This window comes from Mixophyes fleayi, unplaced genomic scaffold, assembly GCF_038048845.1.
Source record: "Mixophyes fleayi isolate aMixFle1 unplaced genomic scaffold, aMixFle1.hap1 Scaffold_40, whole genome shotgun sequence".
Taxonomy (NCBI): domain Eukaryota; kingdom Metazoa; phylum Chordata; class Amphibia; order Anura; family Limnodynastidae; genus Mixophyes; species Mixophyes fleayi.
In genome coordinates, this window is record NW_027447981.1 from 662,269 (window position 1) to 678,817 (window position 16,549).

At 38.1% G+C, this 16,549-nt stretch overlaps 1 long non-coding RNA gene across 1 annotated transcript; it reads right to left on the minus strand.

Moving 5' to 3' along the window:
• Positions 1-11,827: 11,827 nt before the first annotated feature.
• LOC142134126 (uncharacterized) lies at positions 11,828-14,056 on the minus strand. Its single transcript, XR_012686977.1, has 3 exons — positions 13,990-14,056; positions 13,830-13,894; positions 11,828-11,974 (listed from the first exon to the last, which is right to left on the minus strand). It is a non-coding gene; the product is annotated as an uncharacterized LOC142134126 (long non-coding RNA).
• Positions 14,057-16,549: the final 2,493 nt, after the last annotated feature.

Genomic DNA, 16,549 nt, shown 5'->3' on the forward strand with positions numbered 1-16,549 from the left:
TTAACCAGTTTACAATGGATTTGATGGCTTTTTAAATTAATCCTTTTGCTATGTACAGGACAGGGAAATAATTGTTTTGTTTTTAACCTATTAACTATGGGTTCTATGTACTAATATACTAATTATATATACTGCAGCACTGCTTAAAAATGAAGCAGAGCTGACCTCCGCCACCACTGAGGTGAAAGAGAATTTCACACAGAGAGGAGAAAGTGGTACAACATGACGCATGTTACCGATCGTATTACAAGGTATCTTCGCCCTCACTTCTCTCAACTCCTCCTCTGGGCGCAAAGTGGCCATCCGGTGACAAATATGGAAGAAAGAGTAGAACTGCACAGTTGTTTCCACCTTGTTTGGGTGTAGTATGAGTTAACGATAATGTAAACACCGACAGTGTTTACACCTACATAATTATTACGATAGTGTAGAAAGCGACATGTAAAAAACAACAGCTTACCTGTAAACAGACACACTGGAAATCCGATGTAAGGACAGGGCGACACTTCCAAATGATGTAACTTGCAGTGCGCCTTGGATTTTTTTTTTTTTTAAAGCGGCAACGCACGAACACATTTAATTATGGTAATATTAATTGTCTTCCTAACCATGACCCTAACCCCTAACCCCTAACCCTAACCCCTAATATAAAGGTAATACTTACATGGGTACGTGCGTTGCCTCTTTAAAATCCAAGTCGCGCTTGCAAGTGACATAATTTGGAAGTGTCGCCCTCTCCTTACATCAGATTTAGAGTGTGTCTATTTACAGGTAAGTAGTTATTTTTTACATGTCGCTTTCTTTACTATCGTATTAATTATGTAGGTGTAAACACTGTCGGTGTTTACATCACCGTTAATATGATTACCACCTTGTTTAGATTAATGCACAGTCCCCTATGTAACTACGGCATAAAATTTGAAAGGGTGATGGAAATCTTTCAGTAGAGGAGTGATAAGCCAGGTTTCAGTATATGCTCTCTTTTATGTTTGTAAAACATGAACCTTTTTCATAAAATTAAATAAACAATTTAAAATTTGTTGGGCAGCCAATAATTAATGCCATCAGCTGCTGCTTGCCAGATTTTGCATTTAAAAGCACAGATTTCAGGGCATATCACATTCATAGCTGTGAGTATATTAGAACAATATTAGACAATTTCAAGCTGTAAAGTGTACACCTATTACAACAATTACTGGTTTCTCACTTACAAGAATGACAAGTCAGCTGTGTTTATCCTCAGATTAATTGGGTATGTCACATTTAAATATTTACAAAGCCAAAATGACAATATTCAGTTGTATGAACATTAATTCTTTTGTAAATGTATAAAACATGTCATCCTCAAACCTGTTGGGTGCATACAGTTAATTTAGTATATATTCCTTATTCCCTTATTACTGTTTCCCCATAGGTTATGACCTATCATATGGGTCCAATCAGTTTTGATACAAAGCAGTACTTCTTTATCCGTAATATTATATTTTTTATGTCAAAATTACGATCGGATAGAAATGTGTGATTTCGCTGAGAAGCGAGATTTGAGCATTTGAATGTGACTTTTTTTAATTTATTATTTTAATTTACCAGTAGAGGTGCTGGAAAATTTGAACTGATTCGAAGTTTATTCGAATTTACCTGTTTGGCGACGTTGAACAGGGCACATGTTCACGGAACATTCAACTATAATTTGCAATTTGAAATTTGTGAACTCAGCTCCTAGTTCACATTCATCGTTCACATATGAGGTTTGTCGATTGCATTTGAGGTTTGTGTTTGATGTTTACCTTTTTTGTTAAAATTTGTGCCTTTTAATGTTTTTGAAGCACAATCAAAATAATATTTTAATTTAATGTAAAAAGTATTTTACCTTTTTTTTACTACTGTGCTTATAATTCAAGGTTCACAGTTCACTCTTGTTATTCACAATAAAATAAATCACAATAAATTTAATTCAAACCTGTTTGAGTTTGTTCGCACAGGTATAAACCAGCTCCAACACTGTCGAACAGACTCGTATATTGTCAAACCATTTTTTAATCAGTTAAATTCCAAAGAATTTTAGAACTGATATGCTGAACCAGTTAAAAACTCAAATCATAGAAGAAATAATCCCATATTAATTTAATCCCATATTGTATATGGTACCAGCTGCATGCAATATAAACACCCTATATGTATACAAAGCAAAAAGACAATTGTTGTCAGCACTTATCCTTAACCTGCATATCTGTGTGTATCTAGCAAAATGAAAACATGAGGTATTGGTTCATATTTTGATCAAAACATTTAAGCCTGCATCCCAGCATCAAGCATTCCTCATCGTATGAAGGTCCTACACTGACCTACATGCTTCAGACACCATTAAAATGGAGTTAAAATCAGATACATTCACTTCCCAAATATAGGGGCTTGCATCTAGCAAGGGCTGGCTTGTGGGCCACAACCAAATGAGTCTTAAATAGGCTTGATAGACATCTTCTAAGACAAGATAAGATAATACTTTGAGACAAAACCAGAGAAGAAATAAGCCCACGCTTGGTTAATCCCATATTATATGTGGTGTGGCCCACAAGTCTGCCCTTGCTATTAGATCTGATGTTTACATTCTGGTCCCACATAAAATCTTGATGTGTAATGAAAAAAGGATTATCTCTATATACAGCAATACAGCATATACTGCAATTTGTACAGAGCATTAACACCCTGGAAAAAGTGTACGTATATTTAATATTGATGTGCAGATAAAACATAGAAATAATGTCTCTTTACAGTATATATTTAGTATTGGTATTTGAAATGAACACAAATAGCATCACCAAAGATCATTTATAAAGCTGAAAAATGTGCCGTCGGATTTAAAATGTGCTTATTTATCCCCCTTACCCATATCGAGATTCACAATAATATGACGGTTTTTGGAACAGCCATCGGAAAATCACCTACTTTTACGGGATTGTGAGTTCGATTGCAAATGCATATGGTGGAATATTTCACTTCAGACTCCATCCTACTATCACTGTTGGACGACCTCATTCAAAAATGTTAAATATAATTTTTTATTCCTAAAATATATAAATAAATAGCCTTATTTGTGTTTTGTAGTGGGCATCCATCCTCTTAATTACAATACATTAGACTTAAATGTATATAAATATATTAAATATGTTTTCAAAGGAGTGTAGAGAGGAGAGCATGTTACTATACATCACTATCTATTTTGGGGGTGAGACTACTGCTGCAAATTTATTACAGGCCCCGGATAACCCATTTGGACAGTATGAGACAAAAAACAAATGTTGAAGGTGGTCATGGCAGCTGCCTATTGCTATCTACTATTATGTTAGGCAGTGGTCGAAGTGGGCCAGCATACAGCAGTATATAATACTGCTACTTCTCCTCACTGCTCACCACTTGGTAATCAACTGTCACAAACAAATTTGTCTCCAATGCAGAAGCCATAGGGGGTTAGCCATTTGTATAGTCATCAGTGCATTTTGGGCTACAAAAAAATGGTTGCCACATGATATAACTCAGTCAGTAATAGAGAAACACTGTAAGTTAAAGTTCTATCACCTGAAACAGATGTTCTGGGGAAAGGCCTATTTAGAAACATCTCAGCAATGTGAAGAAAACTTAGAGCTCTCCTGTTTTTTCTTCTGCATGCCATGTTCAGAATTAATTTCGCAGGTAGCTAAACATCTTACTAAGGTAATAGAGCCAGATCTCTGCCCCATGTGTGTGTGTGTGTTTCTTTGTGCCTCTTAATCATGTGAGACATGGGAGAGGTTGGGACACACAGCAGTAGCTTTGCATCTATATATATTTGCATTTTGCTAATTACCTAAAGCTTCGAGGACTAGGTAGCCCACGTCCATTCAGTTACATTTTTCATACATTTTCCATACTACCACTTCCAAATTTTCACTTCAACAATTGCCTATATGGAGCAAACAGACAGAATAGCTTTTACCACTCACACTGCAATGGCAAATGTACCTCATTAGAAGGAGTTATTAAATTGAGTGGAATCTCAAACCTTGCAAATTATTTTTCTCATCTCTACTCAGGAACATATTGCGCAGCTATTCGTTCACCGAATGGTCATCTACTAGCCACTGTAATGCTTTGTCAGTACTCACTGTACTTTTTCCAAATCTTGGACAGACTCTTAACTCAGCCAACTCTGTTTTTGGTTCACCACCTGTGTAAAGAGCACAGAGATACAGACAATGCGTCAACCCGATATACTTCCCGGGTCAATCACCTCGATTCACCATGATTCCATTCCATTTATTAATGAAGTTTGAACAATTATTTGCAACTTGTGATTAGAGATGGGCGCATCAATTTTGCAAATTAATTTGCAACTCATTGGCAACTGGCCAAAAATTTTTGCAAATAAATAAATAACGTCCACTGGAGAACCAGGCAAATCCTGGTTCATGGAACTTTAAAAATTCAATCAGAAAGTCAATAAATGTCTAATTAAAATATAAACATTGAAGAAATGATTAAGCCCATGTGAAATAAAAGAGTTTTAAAAAAATCTAGAATATTTAAACTATTTTATTTCATGTAGGATTAATGAATCAATTGATTTTAATGTTTTGTTTAGAGAACAATAATCTGTTTATTTTTATTTCTCCAATAACTTCCTAATTTGTATATTTTCTGATTATGTATTGTCATTAGTAATAAACTGTAATATTTTTAAATACATTTTTATTTGGAATACATCAGGAGTTAATTTTCTTAATAAATTAGCTAAATCTGTACACTGAGTATAGTGTTATAGTATGTTCTAGTCACTTGTCTGAACGTGTGCTCAGTGGTACAGGTGAGAGTCTGCATCGAATTAACCTACAAAAAGAGTGGAAATAAATCAGCTATAGATAACTAGAGGTGCTCATGCTCGGTTTTCTGAAAACCGAGTCCACCCAAACTTAGAGGATCCGAGTAGGCTCACGAGCCGGCTCTTTACTTTTGCGTGTCCTCGGACCTGAATCGAGGCAAAAAAATCATTGTTGCGTTGTCGGATCTCGCGGGTTTTGGATTCCATAAGTACCTCTCTCCTCAGGAGAGCCAGCTTCATTGCTCACACGGAAACAGGGGTAGCAGTGTTCTTGTCACTCTCCATTCTCCAGTGACATTGCTCAGTACCATTGCTCACACAGAAACAGGGGTAGCAGTGTTATTGTCACTCTCCAGTCTCTAGTGACATTGCTCAGTGCCATTGCTCACACAGAAACAGGAGTAGCAGTGTTCTTGTCACTTGACAAAAATTGACTGGAAATAACTGAAATTAAGGTTATTAAGGTTAATAATAATGTAGGAACAAAAAAAGAGCCAAATTATGGGATTTTATAAAAAAAAAAAATATGGATCCAAAACCAAAATCAAAACCAAAAAACACAAGGGTGGTTTTGCCAAAACCAAAACAAAGACACAAAGTTAATCCAGACCCAAAAACAAAACCAAAACAAAAACATGGGGGTCAGTGAACATCTCTATAGATACTGTCTTCACAGTTGTCACTGTACCCAGTCATGAAATTTGGTATCTGTACTATTTTCCCAATCAGTCCTAAGGGAGGGTGTTGAGCAGGGGTCCTCAAACTACAGCCCGCGGGCCACATGCGGCCCGCTGAGGACATCGGGGCTCCCTTCGTTGGTGGGGGGAGCAGTAAAAAAAATAATAATAAAAAAAAAAAATAGATACACTACTCACCTGATCGCTGCGCCGGCGTCCCTCCTCCTCCCTCCTCTCTGCACTGTTAACTCTGAATGACAGGCGTGACGTCATCAACTCCCGCCTGTCCTTCAGTGAGGAGCAGCGCGGAGAGGACCAGGAAAGAAACAAGAAGACAAAAGAGAAGAGAATAAAGAAGCGAAAAGAAAGGTAAGTAAAAAAAAAAAAAAAGGGAATAACGCAGAAAGGCACACTATGGAGGAAAAAGGAAAGAAGAGAGGGACAGTAAGGAAAAAAGGGGGGTAAGAGAAGCACAGTAAGGAAAAAAGGGGGATAAGAGAGGCACAGTAAGGAAAAAAGGGGGAGAAGAGAAGCACAGTAAGGAAAAAAGGGGGATAAGAGAAGCTTAGTAAGGAAAAAAGGGGGATAAGAGAGGCACAGTAAGGAAAAAAGGGGGAGAAGAGAAAAACAGTAAGGAAAAAGGGGGATAAGAGAGGCACAGTAAGGAAAAAAGGGGGGATAAGAGAGGCACAGTAAGGAAAAAAGGGGGATAAGAGAGGCACAGAAAGGAAAAAAGGGGGAGAAGAGAGGCACAGTAAGGAAAATAAGATATATGCAGTGTGCATAGGAATTTATTCATAGTTTTTGTTTTTACTATAGTCCGGCCCTCCAACGGTCTGAGGGACAGTGAACTGGCCCCCTGTTTAAAAAGTTTGAGGACCCCTGGTGTTGAGCCTTGGATAATTTGCAGGGTACACAGTTGATTAGGCACATGAACTCCCATGTATACATGTCATGCCAGCAAAAAAAACAAAATTCAGTACAATCAGTTTAACTGCCATGTCTTGTGATTTGTTTACATTAATTGTAGGCTATAACAATTTATTGAAAGTGCCTCCAATCAGACTCCTTAAGTGTCCATAATAGGATTGCACATGACGACGAAAGTAAAAATGTCACAACAAAGTATTGTCTAAGAACTGTGAAATGTCACCGCTTCATTTAAAATTTGCATTTTCCTTGTAAAATCGGGACCACCTTTTTTTTCAATTTGTTAGCTTTATATTACACACTGTGTATGGGCGTATGAATGTGCTTTTGTGTAGTATGCTTGGATGCTTGCAAAAGGTTTCTCATTGAAAGTAGTGGGTAATGGTCTCTGTGACGTCTTTCATTCATTTTTAATTTTCTATTTTCTATTTTTTCCTTACTTTTTTCCGTTTTTTGAGTCTCTATTTTCAATATTAAAATTCATATCAAGCCAAACTTAGAGATATTATTTAGTTTACAGCTTATTTAATTTTCATCCGTTGATTATACATATAGACATTCTCAAAACATTTAGACTCTGCAGGACTCTGGATGGATAAGAACTCAGTGAGTGTTACTCTGCAGGACTCTGGATGAATAAGGACTCAGGGATACTCTGCAGGACTCTGGATGAATAAGAACTCAGTGAGTGTTACTCTGCAGGATTCTGGATGGATAAGGACAAGGCTCCAAGCTCCGACACCCATTGAGTAGATGCAATGGCCAGCAAAAAACACCACCTTCCACGTCAAGATACGCAGATCATCTGACTCTGAAGAAACTCAATAACCAGGTTCAAATCCCATGGGTCCAACAAAGGAACATTGGGAGGCTGAACATAAATCACCCCCTGAAGGAAAGTACAAACGTCAGGGAGGGAAGCCAACCGGCGCTGAAAGAAAATAGAAAGTGCAGAGACCTGAACCTTCAAAGAACTCAGTCTTAGTCCCATCTATATAGAAAAAATGCGGATAGTCTGTGCTTCCCTAGGGAAAGTAAATGCAGCCAAGGGGATAAATAGTAAGGGAATGGTCCCAAACCCTTAGTGGTATACAGTGGTCAGATATCCCGGCGCGACAAGGGGGAGAGAGAGGAGAAAGGAGAGGGAAAGAAACGCCAAAATATAATACTTGAAGGACAAAATAATATTAAACCAAGTAAACCAGCTGGCGTACTTGTATTTATTACAGGTATAATACCTGAATAGCTCAATCAGCAAAAGATAAATTGTGTAGATGTAGACAGAAAAGATTGAACCGGATCTGGGCACAGTCTTTAAGCCTAATGCCTTGTGTAGGCAGTGGTTGGCTTCTAATGTTCAAGCCAGCCGGCTCGGTCCCTAAATGGATATGAACAGTTAGGAGTTGTTACTATTGTAACCCTACAGGAAACAGTATGTCAAATTTTAGGAGACATAGTACCTGGGTGTCCGTGTGCAAGTTCTGTACTTGTAAGCCGAGATGTACGGTAAAAACAATCCTGGAGCAAGTGGTAACAGAGAAATACAAGTGTATAGTCCCGTAAGGTAGCTCGGACTTAGGGATCAAATGTCTTGTTTCCAGACGTATGCTAAACCGAAAGGGTCTGAAACATCATATGTTTACCAAGGACACCCTGCTGTATAACCTGGGTTTAGATCAGAAAACCATTGGTGACTTGATAGAGACACACTGCCACAGAGAAGGGAGAAGGGAAAAGGGAAGATTGGGGAAGGGGGGGGGGGGGAAGGGAGAAAGGGAGGTGGTGCACACACCTGTGCTCTCTGTTGTATCTTATTAATATATAGATCACCACTGCTTAGGAATCATTACATTCTATATTACAAACAGAGTGCAACCCCAACCTAGAATATAAAGCACCAGACTGCACCACAACGGAAACAGTATGAGAAAAATGTTTAAAAATATATACACACATACATACATACAGAGCTGCCTAGAGAAATTCATGGCCCCAGTACAGCAACTCCATGGGTCCTCCCTTATAGTTAAGCATAGTTAAAAAAATGTTGTGCCGCCGCAAAGGCGGTACAACATTTTTTTCCCATGCGAGTGGTCGTACAATTGGGGGCGTGGCAGTGCATCATTGGGGGCATGTCTAGCAGGTGAAAAGCACCAGGCCACCCTCTTACAGAAAAATGCATTACTCACACATGCCCCCTTGCTCTGCAGCTTTGCTCACATATGTCCCCTCTGCCCACATGCTTTAATCACACTTGCCCCCCCTCTCCCCAGCACACCTTTAGTGACACATGCCCTTCTCCATCACACCTTCTTCTTACCTTATTCTCCACTGCACAGCATGGGAAGATATCCAGCAGCCCACCGAGTACCATGTGACCACTGCAGTCACATGACCTGGCGTCTGAAGGTACCTGAGCTGAAGGGGATTTAGCCACTACCGATCCCCCTGCACTCAATAATTTTTTTTAAAAAAAAGTACTTTTAAAATATTAGGTTTTTTTTTCAAAATTAGGTCTCCAGAGGGGACTCGGGCCACCATGCAGGCCCAGGCAATTTGTAGCCGCCCCCTCCCCTCTCGGCGGCTATATATATATAATTATTTCTCATTTTATGAGGCTAATATCATATTAACAGTAAGGGACCAGCAAAAAAAAATGTTATGCCGCACAGAAGTGCCCCAGTTCACATCATACCTCATAATTGTGCCTCCAATTCATCTTATGCCACATAGTTGTGCCCCCAATTCATACTTTGCCACAGTTGCCCCCATAAATGCATAGTATGTCACAGTTGCCCCTAGAAACACATACTATGCCACAGTTGCCCCCAGAAACACATAATATGCCACAGTTGCCCCCAGAAACACATAATATGCCACAGTTGCCCCCAGAAACACATAGTATGCCACAGTTGCCCCCAGAAACACATAGTATGCCACAGTTGCCCCAGAAACACATAGTATGCCACAGTTGCCCCCAATATCTTTTATGCCACAGTAATGCCCCCATTGACTCTTATGGCCTCAGAATTGCATAAATTTTTTTTTTAGGATACTAATAAATTAATAAAACATTATATAATTTTATACTTACCTCTTCTAGCAGTGATCCGGTCCGCAAAGGTGCTTGTGAGGAACTGCACAGCCGGCACTGAACTGCTGCGCAAGCGCAGCAGTTCAGCTCTTCTCCGGCTGTCATTTTTACTCAATGACAGCCGGAGAAGTGCTGAGCTGTTGCGCTTGCGCAGCAGTTCAGTGTCGGGGAAGGAATGACAGCCGGAGAAGAGCTGAACTGCTGCGCTTGCTGTCATTTAGAACAGTCGGACAGCCGGCGTGCCAGGACATACAGGGGTCATACATCTATGTAATGGCATATAGTACTATGATCCACATGTGCACAATCCCCATGCCACATTGTATACAGTATATATGCCATGTATATATGTCATGTATAGGTGTACTATATATGTATTGCATATACCTAATATACATACGCGCATACAAACAGATATGACCATGTACATCAGTAACGGGGGCCAAATGCGCCCTCTCACCACGGTAGGAGGAGCTTACAAATGCTGCCACCACTGGACTCCTTTACAGGCATCTAGAACCGGGTTTCTTCTGGATAACGGACGCTGCTAATGTACCCCGTTACTGATGTACATGGGCTGGTACTCCTGACCTCTTCCAATATATCAGGGTTGCTGTGAATGGATCCCCCCTGGCCTATCACAATGGCAGGAGCTGTTGGGTAGCGGGCAGAGCGGTGGTACTGGATGCTGGGTCCAAACCTCAGAAACAGCTGGGAACGGATAAGATTTCGGGTCTAATCTGTAGGTCACAGGAATAGAGAAGTTTCTAAGCAGGTCTTTGAAGCAAGTGATCTTTATTTGCTAACCCTGGTTGAAGGTACCAGGGAGCAGGTCAGATGGAACGAGAAGAACAGTTTTCAATACAGTCAGTGTTTTTTATACAGATTTGGACACAGCCTGAAAGGGTAAGCCAGCACTGTTGAGGTCTGAGCTATTGTTAGAATCAGGATGCAATTTGTTTACCCAAATATGGATTTACATGCAATGCAAAGCTAACAATATTTACACTTATCTGTGATATTCTAAAACTTGCTGTGATTTCCTGCATCTTGTTTTTAGACGCAGAAAATTTAGTAGCAAGTCTCAATCAAACCCTCCTGTGCCTTCAGGTGCTGGACCCCCACAAATGAAAAGGTCTAATTAACATGAGATTAACATGGGTCCTTTCTTCAGACAGCTGCAGAATACACATTCCCAAAGAAAGTCACAAAACCCCAAACAAGTCATTTCACCACATCACGATACATAAAATACTTCCTCCGCAATGGCGTATCAGATATATACCTCAGAAATTATGCATTTCCTCTAGCAAGGTTAAAACAAACAAGTTTCTTCCCTGGTCTCAGAAATAAAGATTTCCTTTCCCAAAATACACACAATATCAAAAATAAGTGCATTTGCAATTTTGCAGTTATATAAATAAGCGCCCTGTGCTATATCCTTTAAATAAATATATACCATAAGTGATCCAGTCACACAAAAAATCTAAATTAACTTCAAGCTTCTTACTGGTTGTCTAAGGCCCTTCCTCACCTCTAGGTCAATCACCTAATACTGTGTACTCAATAGTGACAGATTGACCATGACAATGGGAATGGTGTGACGTAGTGGTACCTGTAACTTGACAAGCAGTTAGGTGAGGGGCTTTATTAAAATATTTTTATTAGATTATGATTCATTAATCATAAATTCTTCTATTGATACAAATTCTGTGATACACTTGGTTGTTGTGCATATTTCTTTTATTTTTTTGGCATGTAACTAAGATTCACAGCAAAATCTCTTTTGTAATGCAAAAATGGTTGAACCTCTCCAATACTTGCAATGTGAAAAAGTGTTTTGTTTTTTTTATTTTGTTTTATAAGTGTAAACATTCCTCACCGATTAACAGAGACAACTTCCATAATAACATATTACAGTTTACGTATTAAGCCATGGTCAGTGAAAGGAGAAATTTGGTCATGAAAAACCCTTAGTGTGTATGATTCAAGTATGCACAAAAAGCATTTCAGTGAGTTGTCCATACATTTAGTATCTCTTTAAAATAACTATATATTTGTGCAAAGCTGTACTTCTTTATACAAACATTATAGTGATATCAGGTAATTCTTCATATTTGTTCACTGCATTTTTGATTCTCCCATGATTACTAAATGAGGAATTTCAACATACTGTGCAATTGTATCTCACATGTTATCATTGGTAGATTCCTTTGTAGTTTGAATTAAGCTAATATTAAATATTCATAACAAGAAAATACATACCTCAGTCCTATTTAAATTTTTTAGCCTGGCTATCTTTGCAATTATAAGCTGACGGACAGTCTCAGGGTTCTTCTCAGAGTCCATTAGTGAGTTGTTCTGACAATTTAGAGACTGCAAGCTCTCCAGTTTATTCAACTGATTGATAAAAGACCACTGCATGGGAAACAAGACATATGTACTAACAAAATATACAGTAAACGGTGCTTGTTATAGTAAGCTTTTGATTTTCACTTTACAGAGCTCATTAATAATTATGTATATGACTGCATCTCTGGAACCACAAAATGTATATCACAAAATTTTACCTTCAATTTTACCTTCAGTTGGATCCCAGGTGAAGTAAAACTTATAGCAACAATCGTGACTCAATAATAATGAGTTTTCATTCAAATATCATAAATCTTTCCCTGACGTTTATATATAAATGGGAGGTGTATTTACTGTCACTGCAAGGGAATGCTGCACTCACTATGGGGCTGATTTTTAAGTGCAAATTTTACCCAGGTGTAGAATTTGCAGCTGAGCAAACCATGTTGCACTGCAAGAGGTGCAACTGCAAAAATTTTGCACACAGGGCAAATACTAAATACTCTTACATGCTTCACACATACATGCTGTGACGAAAGGAGGGGTTGATTTCACCTTAACCAGCCTGCAGCTCCTCTCGCACAAAATGTTGACTATAACATGTACTTATCTAGCCTTTTAGTGTTCCCCAGGGCACAAGGGGGTGGGGGAATGAATGGTGAGTGTCCCATTAATTTGGGGTAACTTTACTCCATGTTTATATGCACCAGTGTTGTGCTTTGTGGCTGTATAAGTCACAAATGAGCAGTGAATTTGGAAAAGGAAAAGACAACAAAGAAAAATGTGGTTTTCCTCTTACCTCTGTCTGCCAATACCCAGTCTTATTTTATTACTGTATTTGTTCCTTATTGTAAAGCCCTACAGAATAGGCTGGTGCTATATAAGTAGTTGTAAAATAATGAGTAATTATCCAGATATAAACTGGGACAATTATATTTGTGGTTCTGACAAAGAAAACTGTTATTTATCTATTTTGAGTCTTTACCTTTTGCAAGTGGCAAAAGTATCAACTGGAATAGGAGTGTCATGTCAGACCTGTGGATAATTCACTTCACACTGAAAATTTAAAATAAAAGGAGGATCAAGGTATACTTTTCCTCTCTGATTACAATGATTAACAGAGCCGCAGCTTGTGGTTATGAGCCAATAGTTATTTATATATTTAGAACTCTTTCTCTGGTCAATTCTACAGCTACAGACCAGACATCAGCCTTACTGCTTTAACACATACTCAACACACACCTTTACTCCTAAGGAACTAAGCAGTACACACCTTTTATTCACGACGGCCACAAAAATTACAAATAAAGCAGTCAGTTGCACAAAACCAAGCAACAAGAGCACGGAGCAACGGACTGTACTTGAGGGATGGGCTTCCTTTAATAATCCCTGCACCCACCCACCCTCCTATAACCAGCTTCAGATGGGATACTTAGTCTAGGTACAGTGCTTTTGCAGAAAGTTGCTTAGGCATTTTTTTATACCATGTCAGTGGTGGGACATGCTGGGAGACTGGCAGTTATACTATAGGTTTCAGTACTTGATAGTTGAAATGATAAGTGAACGGAGAGCATGTTTCAAATGGTACCCATTAATTAACAAGTACTGTATCTTTAGACAGAATAAATAAGTCAGTTTACATGAGGTACTATCTGAAAGTCTCAAAACAAAAAATATTTAGACTTGTTGTGCAACAGAAATGTGTCCACAGGAAGGAATCATAAACCAATGTATAAAAAAAAAAAATCTAGAAAAACTTCTGGACCACTTGAGACTAAAATTTATTACATACCCCTGGCAGCAAAAAACTTAACTAGCTATTCAGGCTACTAATACTGGCTTGAAATAATCACTGGGCTTTGATTAAATTATGAATAAGCATAGACATCTTTTTAATAACATAATAATTTAAGCAACTCACCTGTGATATATTATTGCCATCGACTGACAAACTATTTAAGGCAGCAAACATTTCAGTATTGCACCCTAAATAATAAGAAAAAAAACTTATTTTAACATAATAAAATTAAGAAAAAGAATGGTAGGTTTAAAAGGAAGAAAGAATAACAATAAAAACTTACCAAAATTAAAAACCGGGAAATTTATTGATGAAATCTTGTTATTTGAAATTATTAGATGCTTTAATCTATAATGAGCAAAGTAATTGTTACTTATTTGTTGAAATAAACATAAACTAAACATATTTATTTATTCATCTGAGATTCCTTCTTGTTGTGAAGAAAATTAAAACTTGTGGTCGACGTAGGTTGATATACAGTTGTATGCCATACTGCTACTTCTCCCACAGCTTTGATTGTAACACAATCAAATCCCATTCACTTACATTTTCCATACCACCGCTTCAATTTCCACTTCAATCACTAATTGTAAATAAATTTGGAATGGAACTTAGTTATGAAACCAAAAGCCAGACTGAGGGTTGCTCATTCCCTGCCTAATGGGATGAACATTTATTTCCCGTTCCTAAAATAAAACTCTGTAATTAACATCTTGGCTATATTACTTGACCTAAAAGTTTTTCAGATTTTAAAATTTAGACACCATCCCTCCTTTCTCCCCAAAAGTCAATGAGCTATGATAAAAAGTAATATTACACTGGATATAAAAAGTCATACATTAGACCCAATATTTCTTGAAGTACTGTGTTTAAAATATTTGTATATAATGAGAGAGGTTCTTGCTCTTTATGTATTTAAAAAAATGAAAAATATTTGTTCTTAATTTGTTTAAAACTTTTTAACCTTGTACATTTTAACATACAACCATTTTTCATGTTAATGTTTGTGCTGTTTTTGAATATTAATATATTTGTTGAATAAAAGCTGCATGTGTGTCTAGCTTTTAAATGGAGTACTTTTTAAATATCAGATTAGGGTGCATTTATTTATCGAAATATTTTAACATGTGCTGCAACTCGGGAGATTTGCATAAAAAGGTACAGTAATCATGGCCACCATTTAATACCAAACATATAACAAATTATTTCAATGTAATGTGTTTTTTCATGTGTGGTATTAAAAAGCTTTTTCGGCAAGGAAACAAGTGACAAATAAAGCCAAGATTTACTTTAACAATTTAGAAAAAAGAGAGAAGCGCCAAACCTAGTCACACACAATGAGATAAACTCTTCTCTCTCATTGTGTGCCAATAGTTTTGGCGCTTCTTTTTTTTTTTTTTTTCTAAATTGTAACTGTAACGTAAAGTTGCAGATCTCCTTTTTGAGTAAGTTTCAACCATGTCATATTTTTTGCTATTTAGATTATTCTAGATTGACATCTGAGTGTACTAGTGCCTCCTAAAATCTATTGCCAGATTTACTTGCCTACTGTATAACAGTTATAATAGATCCTCTAGCAAGAACTCCTTAAAAGTATGCTACCAAAACTCTTATCCATTCTGTCATCATCTCCAGTCTTGACTATTGCAACCTCCTGCTACCTGGCATTCCTGACACCCATAAAGCCACACTTCAATCCATCTTAAATGCCGCTGCAAGACTGATCTTCCTCTCTCACCGCTCCATATCTGCTGCACCATGTTGCAAATGCCTACACTGGCTCCCTGTATCCTCCAGAATTAAAAATTAAATGTCTCACCCTTACCTACAAAGCTCTCAACAACACTAATCTCATATCAAAATACTCTCCCTTCCTCTTAGATCTACCTCTGACCTGCGCCTTGTCTCATCTCTGGCAACCACCCCTCACTCCCACCTAGAAGACTTCTCCCGTGCTGCTACCCACTTATGGAATTCCCTACCACGCTCAATCAGACTTTTCTACAGCCTTCAAATCTTTAGATGCTCTTTGATAACCCATCTTTTTTTTTTTTTTTAAGAGGTGACCTTATCCCCGATAACACTATTCATGCTAATGCACCCCCACAACTGTCCCACTCTCCACCATAAACAACATTTGCTCCTCTTGTTTAAGCTGTGCCATCTTTCACTTAGAATGCAAGCTCTCGAATGAGCATACCCTTTGTTTTCATGTCTACCTTGTATGTCCCTTTTTAATGTATGTACTGTATTCCCTACTGTACACTGCTGCGGAGCACTGTGGCTCCTTACAAACCTACGATAATCATAATCTGTAGCCTAAACAATTGCTGAAACATTCCTTTTCAGAGGGCTATATTTTTATATTATAACTTGTACTGGCATTATCTGTATTAACAAGGCAGCCAAAAACCTGGCAGATATAGCTACAAAGTGTAACGTAATATATTTCTACTATACATAATTTTTATTTCATTGTGATTATTAGATGGACTGATCAGAACAGGGATGATTTTTGCCAGTAGACATATTGCAGTAAATGAAAATAAAATTTGTACTGTAATTTAGAGATGAGCGCACTCGGATTTCTGAAATCCGAGCCCACCCGAACGTTGCCGATCCGAGTCGGATCCGAGACAGATCCGGGTATTGGCGCCAAATTCAAATCTGAAACTGAGGCTCTGACTCATAATCCCGTTGTCGGATCTCGCGATACTCGGATCCTATAAATTCCCCGCTAGTCGCCGCCATCTTCACTCGGGCATTGATCAGGGTAGAGGGAGGGTGTGTTAGGTGGTCCTCTGTCCTGGTAGATCTCGTGCTGTGCTGTTTAGTTCTGTGCT